The following is a 19,410-nucleotide window of genomic DNA, read 5'->3' as shown; positions in this document are numbered from 1 at the left end:
AGTTTCCCACCTTGGCTCAGACGATTAGAGGATCATCAGGGGGTCCTTTTGTCCCTCTGTGGGGGGTCACTCCCACTAGGTTTATATCTGGGACTCTCCACCATTTGACCTTAGAACTGAAGAAGCTTCTCGGATGAGAGGTGAAACGTCTTCAAGCAACTTAAAGAAGTCCAGACGCTTTTCTTTGCAAGCTCCTTTGACTACGATGACCTGGATGACTGAGAACCTTCACAGACATGTGGGATGAGTTACACTCCAAAATTTCAGGCGGAAAAAGGAAAATAACTAGAAAAAATTGCATTTCCTGCGAAAATGCTGTGTGGATGCCTTAACGCTGAAATTGTCTGCTGAAAAGAGTTGAAAAAGTTGAAAGTTGAAAAAAAAAAAAATGTTGCCCTGAGCAGGATTCGAACCTGGACCTTTTGGTTTCAAGGTAGCTACACATCTCACTGAGCCAAAGTCATGCTCACAAAGAAGAGGTGGAGATGCTGACAATTGCGCTGAAATGAGCAGAAGCGGCTTAGAATTGTGCTGATAAGAGGTGAAAAGGCTGAAAACTTTGCAGAAAAGAGGTGAATCAGCAGAATTTCTGCTGAAAGAGTTTTTTTTTTTAAAAAGGCCGAAAAAACTGAAAATTTTGCTGAAAAGAGTTGAATGAGCAGAATTTCTGCTGAAAAAAGTTGAATGAGCAGAATTTCTGCTGAAAAGAGTTAAATTGGCAGAATTTCTGCTGAAAAGGGGTGAAAAAGCTGAAATTTGTGTTGAAAAGAGTTAAAAAGGTTTAACTGTTAACTGAAAAAATTGTTGCCATAAGCGGGATTTGAACCCGGGCCTCCCAGTCCGAGAACGGATGCTCATCTCACTGAGCTAAAACACAGGTCAACCCGGCAAGGAAAATCAGTGAGGCCACTGATAATATGGCAGAAATGGGCAAAAAAAATTGCAAAAAAAATTCAATATCTCAAAAAGTATAGAAGTTATGAGCACCAAAAGTCATAGCACGCATTAGCAGAAAGAGCAGAATTTTTTAAGATTTGAACAGTGAAAATAGCACAAAAACTGTGGGAGTAGTTAAGCGCCAAAAAGTGTACGGAAGCAACTAGAATAAAATAGTGGATTAAAGAATAAAGAGAAACAGGAACTCAATAGTGTGCCTGAGGCATCCACACAATAACTAGAAAGCAAAAATTTCAGAAGAAATTTTAAGTGTGCCTATGCCGCTGCCAATGAGTGTAGTTTGCCATTCATACGGCTACAAAAAAAAAATCCAAATAAGGGTAGACAGGCCGTACTACTGTTGGCATACCACTAGAGTGAGCCAACACACCACAAATTAAGTGAGTGAGCCAACACACCACAAATTAAGTTTCACTTTCCTTCAGATTCATTTCAATGGGCAAAAACTAGCATTAAAATATCCATCCATCCATCCATTCGCTTCCGCTTATCCTTTTCAGGGTCGCGGGGGGCGCTGGAGCCTATCCCAGCTGTCATAGGGCGAAAGGCGGGGTACACCCTGGACAGGTCGCCAGTCTGTCGCAGGGCATTAAAATATTCATATTTAAAAAACCAAAGAAGTAATAAACACCAAAAGTCATAGCACACAATTCCTGATCCAGCCGCACAAAATGATATAACATATGTGAAGCTTGTGTCAAAACTGTGGGATGAGTTACCCTCCAAAATTTCAGGCGGAAAAAGGAAGATAATAATAAAAATAGTAATAAGTGTGCCTTTTGGCATAGGCACACTTAATAAAAATAATAAATCCGAGAAATAGTAATAAGTGTGCCTTTTGGCATAGGCACACTTAATAATAACAAGAAGAAGACGAATAATAAATCCGAGAAATAGTAATAAGTGTGCCTTTTGGCATAGGCACACTTAATAAGAATAATAAATCCGAGAAATAGTAATAAATGTGCCTTTTGGCATAGGCACACTTAATAATAAATCCGAGAAATAGTAATAAGTGTGCCTTTTGGCATCGGCACACTTAATAATAATAATAATAATAATAATAATAATAATAATAGAAATAAATCCACCTTGTCAAATACTTACTCTGACACATTTGACACAATAAGTGAAATTACTAGTGAACCTTATTAAGAGAACAAAACAAACAATGTCTAACCCAGCATTGTATAACAACCCTTTGGCAATAAAACAAATTGTTCTGTCCAGTATGGTTCATGAATACAGTTAGAACAGAATTAGTAATCTACCATCATATACCTTATCAAACATCTTGTACTTGTTTGAGGCTCTTAATGTAGGCGTCCACGTCCGCTGATGTATCGAATACATGTGTACATTCCTCGTTGGTCAAAAGCAGCCTCGCTGGATAGATGATCCGATGTTTCGACAGTCCGAACTCTAGCAGCTTCTTCCACACACCATCGTACTGACGCTGCTGTCTATACGCCTCTGCAGGCAGGTCCGGCAGGAAGCTTATCTTGTTGTCCTTGTACGTCAGTTCTTTTGTCATCCTAGTGGCTTTCATGATGCGTTCACGGTCTCTGTAACTTAAGCACTTAATTCGAAAAGTTCTCGATCGGTTTGCAATAGAGCTTTGACTTGTGATTATCCGGTGCGCTCTCTCAAGGACAGGAGGGAGGATTTTCAAAATGTCCACTAAAAACTACTCCATGAAAGTATGTGCATCTGTATCTTCTTCTTTTTCAGGGATGCCGAGGATTCAGATGTTATTACGCCAACTTCTTCCTTCCAAGTCCTCCACCTTTTTAGTCAGAAGGACTGTCTTTCAAGGCATTCCAAATAATTTTTTAGTAAGGTGATTTCATCCTCCGCATTGGAGATTCTTTTTTCAGCCTCACCCAAGGACACAACAACAGAGACTGTCCAAGCCGGGACTCGAACCGGCAACCTTCCGATTACAAGGCGAACTCCCAACTCTTAAGCCACAATAGCTCTGTCCTAGTACTGACACACCTCCCATTAATCACACAGCTGCTGGTGATGACCTCATAGGGCCGCTTCTAAACAATTTAACATGACTTTCTACTCCCTCCTGAATATAAAATAAGCAGCAGTCAGTTCTTACTGGGTTGTTGTTAGAGAAACAGTTAGTTCAGCCTGTCTCCCAATCTTGTTGTTGTGTCTGCCTGTCTTTGTGCCCAGATTTACTTGGGGATTTCACAACATGGGGTGGTGAGATGACTTTTGTGTTTATTTGAGAGATGATTGGATTCTCTTTGGATTTTGAGGAAGCCTTCAAGGAAATTGGATTGTTAATACTGTTAGATATGGTGGTCCTGACAGGCCAAACAGACTGCAACTTAAGAACACAACGGAAATAGGAAAAGCGACAATGGAAATAGGAAAAAGGAAAACAGAAATAGGAAGAACGAAAACAGAAATAGGAAAAAACACAAGGGAAGTGTTTCCTGGGGAGAGAATAACCCGACGGCCAGATGCAGGAACCCGAAATATGGTAGGCATGTTTTATCATGATTCATATAATACTGATGATGGATTTTTAGGCTAACAGTTAGGCTAACACACTTACCTCTCATCTTTTCTTTTGTCGAGCCCTGCGTCTCCTTGTCAACAATAAAATGACATTTAAAAGAAAAATCGTCTCTGTTATTGAATCCAAGCACAACACATAAAAGTGCTCAGACATGCCATCACACATTCTGTTAACTTTGTCTAATATTAAAATTTGTTTTAACAAACAACTACAACTGAACAACTACACCGCACTGTTGTTCCTTATATTCTTACAGTGTCTTATTTCTTGGTCTTTATGTTATCCTTTATTGCCCCTCATTGGGGAAATTCAAATGTTCCAGCAGCAAAGTTCCAGGCAGATGGAGCATCTAGATTCACACTAAAGTAAAGAATATATTTCTATTCTATTCTATTCTATTCTCAGAAGTAGAAGTATAATTGTATTCCTAAATAGCAGCTAAATCTTTAGGTTTTTCAGTTTCTAATTTTAATACTTGTGTTACCCTTCTTTAAATATTCTCATTCGCATGCTTTTATAAATATAATATGATCTGAGCTGACAGAAAATTAAATTACAAAACCCATAGCTATGCAACCAATTGTTTTTTAAAAACGTGCACAAAGGTGAATAGCAACTTGCACCTATTGTTAGTTTGAAAATAATAATAATACGGTAAGTGACGAGTAAGGTAAGCGACCCATGTTGTAGGTGACGTCAGACGCCGGAGAATTGGCGGAAAAAAAGCAAATGGTAGCATAGAGTTTAAGAAAGGTTTTTCAAGCTTCAGTATTACCAAATATACTAATCAATTGTCATATAACTAACAACATCTGTTTTATCATCTCTAACACACTGGAGGACAACGGGGAGAGTTTAGACGCTCTCCAAGATTACATCGACCGCTGTTTTCAAGATTTAGTAATGAAGAAGGCTCAGAGTGCATCCTCCCCGGCCAAAATTGAGACACCATCATCAAAGAGATGTCGCCCGGCAGACTCCCCCGGTACAACATCGCCTGCCGGCAAAGACATCGCAGACATCCTGGAGTCAATCGACAAGCGATTGTCCAGTTTCGATGCGAGGCTGTCCCTGGTGGAGATTTTACACCGGGAATTTAAATCTCTGAGAGAATCCCTGGAATTCAGCCAGCAGCAGGTGGAAACGCTTGCCGCTGAAAATACCACGCTACAGGAGTCGGTCAAATCTCTCACCGATAACGTGACCCAGCTAAACATTGAAAATAAAAAAATAAAAGAGTCCGTTATCGATCTACAAGCCCGTAGCATGAGAGATAATCTTGTGTTTTCTGGTATTCCAGAATCTGCCGGAGAGGACGCGGAGGCAACGGTGAAAAGCTTCATCAAAATCCACCTGAAGCTGCCGGAGGACACCGTAAAGAACATAGACTTTGATAGAGTACATCGCTTGGGGGGCGTGAGGTCGCGGACCGGGAGACCACGGCCTATTGTGGCCAAATTCGGTCAATTCAAACAGAAGGAATAGGTGAAGAGTCGCGGCAGAGAGCTGAAAGGAACGGACTTCAGCGTGAACGACCAGTTCCCCAAAGAGATCCTGGAATGACGCAAGGTCCTGTTCCCAGTTTGACGTAGCTTCATCCAGAAAGGCTCCCGTGCTGTCATCGCCGTCTATGTGGACGGACAGCTCTACCGCGACCCTGGCACCACACCGTGGTTATATTGACTGCACTCCAGATAAGAACCCGCTACACTCTTTTCTTATTCATTCACACTTTCTCCTTGAACATGGGTTTAACCTAGTAATATCAATATGATGTCATAGCAGATATAGGGGCAGGGATAGCTCAGTAGGTAAAGTGGTCGCCCCATGATTGGAAGGTCGGCGGTTCGAATCCACTTAACGGCTACCCTGAGGTACCCCTGAGCAAGGTACCGTCCCTACACACTGCTCCCCGGGCGCCTGCTTAGTGGGCTGCCCACTGCTTCACTGAGTGAATGGGTCAAATGCAGAGAAAAAACAAGTAATTTCCCCATGGGGATCAATAAAGTATCCATTATTATTATTATTATATAACACCGTCACCCTCCGTCATTACTTTAATTGGAATGTTTCCGTTTCGTTTCTTTTTTTGTTGTTGTTGCTCACAGTTCATGTGGTTTCTTTCTTTCTCTTGTCTTTCACTACTGCGATCACCTACTTCCCCGCTCACCTACAAACAACACCCTCTATTTCTCCATATTTTCACACCATGATCACGCAAACACATCCGCTCAACGGCAGCACATTCACAACAGCCTCACAGCACGCACAGACTTGCAGGACACATAACACAAGCCACGCTTGTTCATATTAGTGAATATTCACACACATAGTCAGACTTATGGAGCCTCTCACCACACTTTTTTTCTCTCTCTCTCTTTCTATTTACAAACAAGGGATGTTTCCACATTATCTCCACCTGTCTAAACGAAACACCCAGCGTACATCATTAGACATACACACACAATTATGGGCATGCTGAGGTTTGTTACATGGAATGTAAATGGAGCTGGCACCAGAGGAAAGAGGTTAAAGATATTTAACCAGCTTAAAAAACTACAGGCAGATGTTGTTTTATTACAAGAAACTCACAGACCTGTCACAGGTTTAAACGAACTTAAAACACCTGAGTTTCCTAACGTGTTTGCAGCCTGTTATAATTCTAGACAACGGGGAGTAGCAATTTTAATACATAAAAATGTTAAGTTTACAGTACTCGATACAGTTATAGATCCAGAGGGTAGATTTCTTTTTTTTTTTTTTTGAAACGATGATTTATTGATTTTGTCAGAACAACACGAACAGCAACAAGTCAGCACAGCCAAGCACAAAAAAAAAACAAAAAAACAAAAAAACAAAAAAAAAAAAAAACAAAGCAAATGCAGGTATATGAGTTACCAGTACACACGCCTGGGACAAAATATGTAAAGCGTTTCACATTCGAAGTCAAGGGAAACAATAAATTAAAAAAAAAAAAAAGGGGGGGAAAACACAGACATTAATCAGTGTGTTTAAAAACAAACTGCGAGTCCCCTTTATGTAATAGCACAGTAAGGTCATGAGGTAGGTGATCAAGCAGAGGCTGCCATATGCTACAGAATGCATTACAATTGCCCTTTATGATGGCACTGAGGCGCTCCATCGGCAGCACCCTGAGCAGTTCTCTGTACCACTGTGTAACAGTAGGAGGCCGTCTCTGAATCCATTGAAACAGTACACATCGCCTCGCCAAATGTAAAAGTTTACTTAACAAAAGCATCTGTACAGAAGACAGAGAGAGCCCTTCTATAGATAGACCCAGAACGAACAGCATAGGGTTCAGTGGGATCGTTCGGTGGAAAATAGAGCAAAGCTCTATAGCAATATTCTTCCAAAATCTAGTAATTAAAGGACATTGCCATATGCAGTGGTAATAGGTCCCTACAGCCGTATTGCACTTCACACAAAGAGCAGAAATCTGAGGGTGAATTTTATTTAGGAACTCCGGCGTACGCTGTAGTCTATGTAAGATTCTGTACTGGCTTTCCTTTAGTCTGTTACAGGGAAACAATTTCATGGCAGATCTGAAAGTTTTGGACCATGCTTCCGCACCAACCTGAGCTTCGAGGTCGGTTTCCCACCGAACCCTGGCCTTATCAGTGGTTATAAAGTTCAAAGACAACAATTTCCCATAACAAAGAGAAATAAATTTCTTTTTTGTAGTCATTTCCTCGTTAACTTTGAGAAGAAAGCTTTCAACAGGGTTCAAAACTGGTTGATTGGCTGGAAATTTAAGGGAGTTCACATAATGCCTTACTTGCAGGAATCCAAAGAAGTGTTTCTGTGGTAAATTATACTTAACTTGAACTTGATTAAAGGCCATAAAACTACCCCTTTCGAACAGATCACAAATAAATCTTATACCTTTGGAATACCAATCATCAAATATATTAACGCCAATACCCGGGGGGAAAGCTTTATTCCTAGTTAGAGGCTGCAGTGCACTAGAGAAACCTCTTCTTCCGACGTGGGCAGTAATATCACGCCAAACCTTTAAAGTGGGCATCAAGACGGAATTAGTTCTGACACCAAGAGGGAGGTCCGCCAGGTCAGTGGATAAGAGACTAAGAGGTGAGAGAGGGTCACAGCACCAGGCATCTACCGATGGTTCGCCCCGGTGAAGGAAGGAATGTAACCACCCTGAGATTATTTGTGCATGGCAAGCCCAGTAGTAATATAAAAAGTTAGGCAGTGCCTGACCCCCCTCATCCGTGGGCAGTTGTAAAATCTGTATCTTTAGTCTAGATTTCTTCCCACGCCATATGAATTTAGAAAGACATCCCTCAATCTCTATGAATGTTTTTCTGTTGATCCTGAGAGGCAACATTTGAATGGGGTATAATATTCTGGGTAGCACATTCATCTTGATTAAACTTATTCTACCCGTCCAAGACAGGGGGAGGTCAAACCACCTATTGAGGTCATTCTTGATTGAGGCCACAATCGGCTTGAAGTTCAACTTGTACAACTCCGCTGTGTCTGCGGACACCCTGATACCTAAATATGTGAAACCCGTGGTCGACCACCTGAAAGGGAAATTAGGAGGAGCGTCCCACCTCCCCCCGTCACCCAGTGGCAAAGCTTCAGATTTATCATAATTTATCTTATACCCTGAGAAGAGGCCAAATTGGTTGATGATATGTGTCAGTGCAGGAATAGAAGTTTCTGGCTTAGTGAGAAAGAGCAACACGTCATCTGCATAAAGGGAAATCCTGTATTCAGTATTCGACAAGGTCACCCCACAGATCTCAGGATCAGTTCTTATAGCCTCTGCCAGTGGCTCCAAAGCAAGTGCAAACAACAGGGGAGAGAGGGGGCATCCTTGCCGCGTTCCCCTACCCAGTGGGAAGACATCCGAGACCGAGCCATTAACCAAGACCCTTGCAGCTGGGGCCCCATACAGCAGTTTGACCCACTTGACAAATTCAGATCCCAAACCAAACCTGTCCAAAACATCAAATAGATATTCCCACTCCACCCGATCAAATGCTTTCTCAGCATCCAGAGAGATCGCAAGAGCCCTATAATTGGTGTTCTGAGAGAACTGCGCAACATTTATGAGTCGGTGGACATTGGAGCGGGAGTATCTATTCTTGACGAATCCCGTCTGGTCAGGCTTTATCAGAACCGGCAGAACCTCCTCCAAACGTCTGGATAAAATTTTGGACAGAATCTTACAATCCACACTAAGTAGACTTATAGGTCTGTAGGATGTACACAGATCCGCGGGTTTATCCTTCTTTAAGATCAGGGATATATGGGCAAGGTTTAGGGTGGGTGGAAGCACGCCCCTCTCAAGAGATTCTGTATACATTCCCAACAAAGGACCCGCCACATGTTTGGCCATTTTTTTATAAAACTCTGGCCCAAACCCATCAGGGCCCGGAGCCTTCCCGCTCTGTAAGGATTTAATTGCATCCAAGACCTCCTGCACCCTGATAGGGCTGCAAAGATCCAATCGACTTTCCTCTGACAGTATAGGGAGGTTAACAGTGTCAAGAAACAGTTTCCTGGCGTCTACAGTATTTTGACACTCAGGGGAATATAAGTCTTGATAGAACTCTTTCATTATTTTGCTGATAAGTTTAGCCTCAAACTGTAAGACACCTGCCTTATCTTTTAGAGAGGGTATTGCATAAGAGCCCCGTTTCCCTTGGGCAAGTCGGGCGAGCAAGCGTCCAGGTTTGTTGCCTGATTCAAATAATCTATGCTTCGCATAGAATATTGCAGTTTCCGCTTTCTGAGTTAACAGTTGGTCCAGGGCCGATCTAGCTGCATCCAACTTCCGAAGCACAGAAATAGACGAGGATTTCTTAAACTCCCTCTCCAAGTCAGTGATATCGCGTTCAAGCACTAATTGTTTGGCTAAGTTGCTCTTCTTTTTTGCCGAGGTAAAAGAGATAACGGAGCCCCTGAGAAATGCCTTACCCGCCTCCCATAGAGTAGAAGCACTAACCCCCGGTAAGTCATTTGTAGAAAGATAGAGTTCCCACTGATCTTCTAAATACTTTACAAATTTAGGGTCACTAAGGAGAGCTGGGTTTAGCCGCCAATGTCTAGACGAAGGGTCATAGTAAGGTTGTGATAGCTCCATTGAAACTGATGAGTGGTCCGAAAGCGCACATGTGCGGATCAAACAGCCCCGAGTTCTGTCAAGGACAGATCCAGAAACAAACATGTAGTCAATTCTGGAAAAGGAAAAATGGGGGCGTGAGAAAAATGTGAAGTCCTTCACATGTGGATTACAAACTCTCCAAGCATCAAAGAGACCAAGATCTGAACAGAGGTCCGTTGTAGCCTTTGCCATTTTTGAAGATGGTTGAGATTTTGGTGGATTATAATCAGTTTCAGGATTCAAGCCACAGTTAAAATCCCCACCAATTATTACGTGGTTCGGACACACAGGGGAGGTTTTTGCCAGAAAATTTGAATAGAACGACCTATCAAAAGTATTTGGTGCATAAACACTTCCCAATAGAATTAATTCCCCATATAGAAGCCCAGTAATCAAAATAAATCGTCCGTCCGTATCCCTTACAATAGTATGTAGCGTGAATGGTAGATTTTTATGGACCAATATTGCGACGCCTCTACTTTTAGAGTTAAAGGAAGAATAATAAATTTGTCCCACCCAATCACGTTTGAGTTTTAGGTGTTCGGAATCTGTGAGGTGAGTCTCTTGCAGTAATGCAATCTGCACTCTATCTTTTTTGAGTAAGGAAATTATCTTGCGCCTCTTAATGACGTGGTTAATTCCCTTGACATTAAGAGTAATAATTTTAGTGTTACTCATTGCAAAAGTAATCTGTCATTGGACAAGAATCGTCAACCCAAGGCAAACAGAAAGAGCCATCATAATAAAAGACATGTGAAAGACTTAACCCATGGCCTGAACCGGCCGTGCTGACATGAACAAAACCATCACAAAAAGATGGCAAAGGAACCTTCACCCACACAACAAATTGCATACAATAACAGAATTAAGATAAACGTCAAGGTATCACGGACTAAAAACAGACAAACAAGAAACAAACAAAAATGAAAATGCCACCCACCGGGTGGTGTCACAAGCCCAGTGCAGCCAAAAGAAGTTTCACTCCACGGGAGAGAAGGAGAGAGAAGACAAGAAAAAGAGAAAAAAAAAAACAAAGCAAAACCCCGCCCCCGCTCCCCAAACCTGAATGGAATCGGGTTACTGTCAGTTGTGAATCAAAATTAGAGACTGAGTAAACAATTAGGCTATTTTCCCCGTTAAACCGTCTCTGCCTCCTCAAACTGCGTTAAACGCTGCGGACTCAGGCGTCTAATGACACGGTCCCAGTTAAGTCCGGCAGTGCCACAGTTTGTACGGGGCAAGCATCTATTAATCCAGCGCATTGATGAAACTTTGTGCATCTTTAGGCGATTCAAACTTGTGCTCATTGCCATTGTGAGTCAGCACAAGCGTCGCTGGATAGCGCATCCTAAAGCGGATGCCCTTGTCGATTAAGGCACGGCAAGAAGCATTAAATCCCCGTCGTTTCTCACGGATCGCGTAGGAGAAATCCTGATGTATGAAGATCCGCTGCCCGTCGTGGTGGAGTTCGGGGGCCGCTTTCACTGCAGCCATAATCCGCTGTTTATCTCCGGAGTTGTGGAGCTTGATGATCACCGGCCTGGGGTGAGCACCCCGCGGGCCGAGGCCCCGGTGTGCGCGGTCAACTTTAATGCGGGCTTTACCCGCGGAGCTGTGTCTCAGCCCGAGTGTGGCAGGCAGCCAAGCCTCAAAAAACTGAGTAGGGCTCTCACCCTCCGCACCTTCTTTCAGGTTAATGATGCGAATATTGTCGCGCCTGCTGCGGTTCTCTAAGTCGTCCAAACCTTTTGCCATAACCTTAATCCTCCCCTCCGCTTCAGCCAGCCTCCCCGCGAGGTCAGTCACCCCATCTTCCATATCTGAGATTCTCTGCTCTGCCTCCGTGACGCGTTTGGAGACGTTTTCCAGCGAGGACGAAATTTTCTCCAGTGTCCCCGACAGTGCAGACAGTTTTTGGTCAATTACCTCACTGATGCTATCGGTCACCTCACGGACGAGAGTTGCGGTGTCCACCGGGGGCGAGGGCTGGTCGCCCATTGCTACTAGCATGTCAGTTTGGCTAGCATTGTTCATCACGACGGCCGTGGTCTTTCGAGATTGTATCTTCGTCTGCTTCGACATTATTTAACTTCCAAAAAGCGTATTTAGGACTGCTGAGTATTCCCAAAGCTCTCAGTCACTAGTTTAGGTAAAAATATAGACAGTAGTGCGCATTACACTGTGATAAGTACAGGTGGGAGCGGGAGCACAGTGAAAGCACGTCTTCTAGCCTACCATATTCACCGGAACTTCCCGAGGGTAGATTTCTAATTATTAAACTATCAATATTGAACAAAAAACTATGTATTGTAAGTATATATGGTCCAAATGTTGATGAACCCTCATTCTTCCACGGATTTTTTAGTGCACTCTCTGAACACCGCGATTGCACACTCATTCTTGGCGGTGACCTCAACCTTGGACTAAATGAAGAAATGGATAGGCTCAACACAACAGGAACTCAGCGCAACTGGCAATCCACAAATATAATCAAACAGTATATGAGCGACTTTGGCCTTCGCGATGCATGGCGCTCCCTTCACCCCAACAGTAAGGAATATACTTTTTTCTCGCATGTTCATCACTCTTACTCTCGTCTGGATTATTTTCTGGTCAGCAGCTCACTGCTGAGTGACATTTCAGACACTGAGATAATAATAATAATAATAATAATAATAATACATTTTATTTAAATAGCGCCTTTCAAAGCACCCAAGGACACTGTACAACAGATAAAAACTGGAAATATACACAATGATAAAAATAGAAGATAAAAGTTAAAACATACAGAAATTTAAGAATAGGCAATTTTAAACAGATGAGTTTTGAGGGTGGACTTAAAAAGAGAGAATGAACTAATATTTCTGAGGTCCGGGGATAGGGAATTCCAAAGTCGAGGGGCAGAGCAGCTAAAGGCCCTCCCTCCCATTGTGATCAGACGAGCAGAGGGAACAGAGAGAGAAAGAGAAGATGAAGATCTGAGGCAGCGGGATGGGAGCTTCATCTGTAATAAGTCAGAGAGGTACGGTGGAGAGAGAGAATGAATAGCCTTGAATGTATACAGAATTATTTTAAAATGGATGCGAAATTTGACCGGGAGCCAGTGAAGTTGCTTCAGGATTGGGGAGATGTGGTGGGTAGAAGAAGTCCTAGTAATAATACGGGCAGCAGAGTTCTGGACACGTTGGAGCTTGTTGATAGATTTTTGTGTAAGGCCAAATAATAATGAGTTGCAGTAGTCAATTCTAGAGATAACAAGATTATGGATGAGAATGGCAGTGGCGTGAGGTGTGAGGAAGGGGCGGAGGCGATTAATGTTACGGAGTTGGAAATATGCTGCACGTGTAATATTATTGATATGTGAGTTAAAAGATAATGTGCTATCGAGAATGACACCCAAGCTTTTCACAGAGGGAGAGATAGGGACCAGCGAGTTATTGATGGTGAGAGAGAAATTGTTAATTCTGGATGGCAGTCGTTTAGTGCCAACCAGAAGAAGTTCCGATTTATTGCTGTTGAGTTTAAGAAAGTTGGAGGAGAACCAAGAATTAAGTTCAGCTAGACAGAGGATGAGGGAGGGTGGAGGAAGAGTAGAGTCAGGTTTGGTAGAGAGATAGAGCTGGGTGTCATCGGCGTAGCAGTGGAACTGAATATTATATTTACGAAAAATATGTCCGAGTGGAAGAAGGTAGATGATGAAAAGAAGGGGCCCGAGGACAGATCCCTGGGGCACCCCAGTGGATAAAGGAGAAAGCTGAGAAGTGAAGGATTTTAATTGAATGAACTGAGTGCGGTCAGATAGGTATGATTTAAACCAGGCTAGTGGAGTGTGAGAGAGACCAATAGAAGCTAATCTGCTAAGGAGAATGGGATGAGAGATGGTGTCAAAAGCTGCACTCAGATCAAGAAGGATAAGGATGGAGAGGAGACCAGAATCAGCTGCTATAAGAAGGTCGTTTGTTATTTTTATAAGAGCAGTTTCAGTGCTATGTAGAGGACGAAAGCCAGAGTGGAACTGTTCGTAAAGGTTATTATCAGTTAGGTGAAGATGGACTTGTGAAGCAACTATTTTTTCAAGGATTTTTGAGAGAAATGGTAGATTGGAGATAGGACCAAAATTATTAAAGTTGTTGGGATCTAGACCAGTTTTTTTCAGAATTGGGGTAATAGCAGCAACTTTGAAGGAAGCAGGAACAGTTCCAGTGGTGAGTGAAGAGTGAATAATAGCAGATATGAGGGGAAGGAGAGGGAGTAAGCAGGCTTTGACGAGGACAGTGGGGATAGGATCGAGCTGGCAGGTAGAAGGCTTTGATTTATGGATGAGATCAGCAATATCAGCTAAGGATGGAAGTTGAAAAACAGAGAGGAAGTGAGAAGGGGGAGAAGTTAGGACAGAGAAGCTACATTGAGCATTAGGGTCCAGGTCTAAGTGTATTTTATGAATTTTATCAATAAAGAATAGCATTAGAGCATCACAGAAGTTAGATGAATAGAGATGAGCAGGGAGAGAATCAGGTGGCCTGTTAAAAGAGTTGAATAGTGAGAAAAGGGTCTTGGTAGAGTTCTCACTTGAGCAGACAATAGCAGAGTAATAAGCAGATTTGGTTTGACTAATACATTCCTGGTAAAACAGAACGTGGTTATTAAACATATCCTTATGAATAGTAAGGCCAGTTTTCTTATAGAGACGTTCAAGCTGTCGGCCTTTAGCTTTCAGTAGCCGGAGTTCAGGGGTGTACCAGGGTGCAGAGCGAGAAAAAAGTACAGTTCTGGTTTTTTGTGGAGCCAGGGAATTTAGAATACTACTAAGGCTATGATTATAAAAAAGTACCAGGTCCTCTTGAATAGCTAAGTTGTTAGAAGACAAGCAGCTAGAAAAAGCAGAGGAAAGGATATCAAGATTTATATTCTTGATATTCCGGAAAGAAATAATACGGGGATTGTTAATTACAGAGAGGGTCATGTGAACATTAAAGGAGAGAAGTAGATGGTCCGAAATTAGCAGTTCGTCAGCTGTACAGATGGAGGGGGTAAGTCCAGAACAGCAGACTAGGTCCAAAGTGTGGCCCTTAATGTGGGTATAGATTCATCCTATAGCTGTCAGCGATCATGCTCCTGTATCTTTAACACTAATGCACAAGAATAATACTACGCCAAGTAAAAACTGGAGATTTAATACATCATTGCTTAAAGATGAAGACTTTATTAAATATTTTAAAAAGGAATGGACTTCATATTTAGACTTTAATGAAACTCCCGGAATATCTGCTTCTGTTCTATGGGAAGCAGGGAAAGCTGTGATGAGAGGTAAAATAATTTCTTTCTCATCACACAAAAAGAAAGAAGAAAACAAAAATATTCAGGAATTAGAAAAAACCATCAAATCACTAGAAGAAGCTTACGCGTGCGACCAAGATCAGGAAACATTGAACAAAATACGCAAGACAAAACTAGAATTAAATGAAACTATTAATTAAAAAACACAATTCCTTATACAAAGACTTCGCTTGCAGAATTTTGAACACAGTAACAAATCAGGTCGATTTCTAGCTAACCAGTTAAAAATAAATAAAGAAAAAACAACTATATGTGCTGCTAAAGATTTATCGGGGAACACAATATATGACCCTGGAAGAATAAACAACATTTTTAGGGATTTCTATGAAAGTTTATACTCACCACAAATAAACCCATCTAAAAATGAAATTGATCTGTTTCTTGACAACGTAACTCTTCCAAAATTACTAGACAGTCAAGCAATGGAACTGGATTCGCCACTGACGCCAAGTGAACTCCAGGAAGCCCTGATAAGTATGCCCAATAATAAGGCTCCAGGTCCAGACGGCTTCCCTGCAGAATTCTACAAAGAATTCTGGACAATTCTGGCACCAGTATTCCACGGAATGTTGCTGGAAATCGAGGAAAATGGCAGACTACCACCAAATATGAATTCTGCCAACATTAGTCTCCTGCTAAAACCAGGCAAAGACCCTTTATTTCCCTCAAGCTATCGTCCAATTTCTCTTTTAAATGTAGACCTTAAAATAATCTGCAAAGCTCTATCAAAGAGATTAGAGAAAATAACCCCCCTCTTAATTCATCCTGACCAAACTGGTTTCATAAAAGGTCGGCACTCCTCAACAAACACTCGTAGATTACTTAATTTAACAGACTACTCATACACTAAAAACATCGAAACCATAATATTATCTCTAGATGCAGAAAAAGCATTTGACAGAGTTAACTGGAAATTTTTATTCGCAACTTTACACAAATTTGGTTTTGGAAACTCTTTCATAAACTGGATAAGAATATTATGCAATTCCCCAACAGCTCGTATCAGAACAAATGACCAGACATCCTCCAGCTTCTGTCTCCTGAGGGGCACCAGACAGGGATGCCCACTCTCCCCTTCACTTTTTGCAATTTTTATCGAACCTCTAGCAGCAGCATTTAGACAGGCTACAACAATTAAGGGCATAAAATGTAAGAACATAGAACATAAAATCAGTCTCTATGCGGATGATGTGTTGCTTTTTCTGCAAAACACACAAACCAACCTCTCTGAGGTAATTACTCTAATAAACTGGTTTTCAAGAGTTTCAGATTATTCAATTAACTGGCCAAAATCTACAGTTCTCCCCATTAACTGCTCCTTCCATAATTCTTCCTCTGCCCCACTGCAATCCGGAAATATTAAATATTTAGGTATTAATGTTTCTCCTAAGCTCTCAGACTTAACTAAATTAAACCACATCCCACTTCTAAAGAAAGTAGAAGGCGATCTGACTAGATGGAAATCTTTACCCATATCACTCATGGGAAGGGTCGCCACTATAAAAATGATGATCTTGCCAAAAATAAATTACTTATTTTTGATGATCCCTAACAAACCATCACAAGATTGGTTCAGATCTCTGGATTCATATATTTCCAAATTCCTTTGGAAAGATAAACCCCCGCGTATCAGCTTAAAAACGCTACAAAGAACCAAGGATAGAGGAGGATTAGATCTGCCTAATTTTCACCAATACTTCTTAGCCAACAGGCTTCAGTTCATCTCAGAATGGTCAAAACATACCTTCTTAGATGAGCCTTGGCTAGATGTTGAACAGGCACTATGCAAGGATCTAGAGATTTCAGACCTACCATTTATTAGCTCAAACATCAAAAGATATGAATGCTTTAAAAGTATCAACATCAGCTTCTCTCTGACAGCATGGTGGGAGTTTCTAAAATTGACGGAGTCTTCATTAATCCCATGCAAACGTACACCTATCTGGAACAACCCTGACATATTACAAAACAATAATATGATTAATTTCCCAGAATGGAGTTGTAAAGGAATTAAATACTTAGAACATATATTAGAGGGAACAGAATTTATTCCATTTGACAGACTAGTTGCACAATATGGGATCAACAAGAAAAGATTTTTTAGAATATCAACAAATTAAATCCATAGTAAAAAGGAAATTTAACCTCAGTCAAGTTGAATTACAAACACCACCAAGTGCGGCACATTTCCTTACTCTTAAATCCCCCAAATTATTATCTAAAATATACAGAACACTTTCTAAATTAGATGAATCAATATCCCTTCCTATTGCAAAGTGGGAAGCAGATTTATCAGTCAGCTTAGACCAAAACTTCTGGTCTCAGGTATGCTTAAAAACCTTTAAATTGATTAAAAATCCCAGTCTGCAATTAATACAATACAAAATGCTACATAGAGTGCACTATACAGGTCATCGGATGTTCAAGATGGGCTTTACATCTTCCAACAACTGCTCACACTGTCAAGGCAATACACCAGACAATTACATTCACGCTCTTTGGTTCTGTCCACCAGTGCAGAAGTTTTGGCGCGAGATATGTGAGGACTTATCAAAGTGTCTAAAATGTAACATTCCAACTTCCCCCTTAGTGTGTTTGTTGGGCAGCTTAGATAATGTCACTTCAGAAAAGAATATAGCCCATATGGTTTTCACTGCCCTATGCATAGCCAAGAAAACTGTCCCCATGAACTGGAAAAATAAAAATCTTAATTCTAACCAATATAGAAATTATCTATTAGATTGCATTAATCTTGATACAGCCTCTGCCACCACATCAGATCAATTGCTCTGGGCTCCTTTGATCAGCTCCATCACCTAGTGGGGGTGGGGGGTCATAGTTTGGTCCCGCCTTCACTGTTGTGATTGGTGTGGGGGTAGGGACAGGCTTAGGGCGTCGAGGGGTTCCCCGGAGGCATCTTCCTTGGGGGGCTCATCCCGGGGTAGCGGTCATGTCCGGTTGGGGGCTCTTTTGGCTCTCGGGTGACTGTTTCCTCGTGGCTGCGTGTAGCGGGGCTAGGGGAGGGTCTGTGCTGATGGACGTGGGTTACTGACCTGGTAGCCTGTCTGCCCCTGGGTGGGTCCGGGATGGGCGTGAGGTTCTGGGGGTGCTCCGTCTCTGGGCTGGGGCCCTGGCCGGGCCTCGGGGCCTTGGGTCCTGGTTTGTGTGTTGCCGGGGTTGTGGGCGGGTAGGTGCATGGGGGCCCATCCCTGGCGCTGGGTGCCGCCGGTGCATCGAGCCGCCTGGGGGACTCTTCAACTGGTGGGGGAGATTGTCACACCTTGCAGGAGCTTTCCTCTCCTCAGGAACTCTCTGCTGGAGGAGGAGATACAGGAGAGGTGGAGGAAGATCTCAGCCTGGGCGTCTATTGTCTCATGTAGTCTGGAAGCTGAGTGGATGGTGGGGTGGGTGCAGTTTTTTCTGTGGTGGGGTTGGGTGGACTGTCCCGGGCTCTGTGGGGCTGGGGGGCGCTGCTGCGCTGGGCCCCGGTCTGGATGGGCCTGGGCCCCCTTTCCCTGGCGGGTCGCGGAGTATGGGAGTGCCTACTGGGGTCAGCGGGGGAGCTGGCCCCAGGGAGGGGTCACCTGCCCCTCCCTTCTTCCCTCCCCATCTCCAGCTGCCTCCCTCTCCCCGCTCCACCACAACCACCCACACATGCAGGGCCTTGGAGTAGGGGTATGTCACCAGGGTGCAGAGGAGGTTCCCCCCCCCCCTCTGTCCCCTTCTGGCTGCCTCTGCCTCAATTTTATCCCACAACTTAGACATTCACATTACTCACACTCTCATTACACATACATATAGGATCTTGGGGGTGGGCACGATACACGGAGTCCAAATTACCGTCAGGGTGTACACCTCACCCCTGGCGTCGTTGCCCACCTCTCAATTTTGAATACATGTAGACATTGAGGGGTAGCAGGAGGAACTATGCGCTTACCTGCTGCTCTCTGGCAGGTAGCTCCATGCCCTCCTGGGTTTTAATTGCACCTTAGAACACACATGCATCAACACTACAATGAGCGGATGGAGGGAGGTTTGGAGTCTTCTCTCACCCTCGTTCTCTGCGGCCTGCTGGAGCGGGGGGGCTAGGAGGAGTTGGCCGTCCGACTGCGGTCCTCTGGGTGTGGGGCCTCCCTGCTGCTGCGGAGTCGGGGCGGTCTGCCTCTCCCCACCGCAGGGAAAAGGGTAACACCACCTGGGTCTGGGTGCAGTCCCCCCCTCCAGGGGCAAGGGTACCTAGACCCGGTTCGTAGAGTACGCTTGGGGAGTGTGATCATGTGTACAGCGTCTCTTTATGTCTGTCTCCACGTTGGTTGAGTGTGGAGTAAGTGTATATGAGAGCATGAGGGTGGGAATGGATGTTTGTGTCTGTGTGTGCCTGTATGTCTGTGTCTATATGTCAGGTTGGGTATCAGACGCCACC

Source organism: Maylandia zebra, linkage group LG20 (assembly GCF_041146795.1).
Source record: "Maylandia zebra isolate NMK-2024a linkage group LG20, Mzebra_GT3a, whole genome shotgun sequence".
Lineage (NCBI taxonomy): Eukaryota > Metazoa > Chordata > Actinopteri > Cichliformes > Cichlidae > Maylandia > Maylandia zebra.
The sequence above is the reverse complement of the archived record's forward strand: the minus strand, read 5'-3'. Positions refer to the sequence as shown.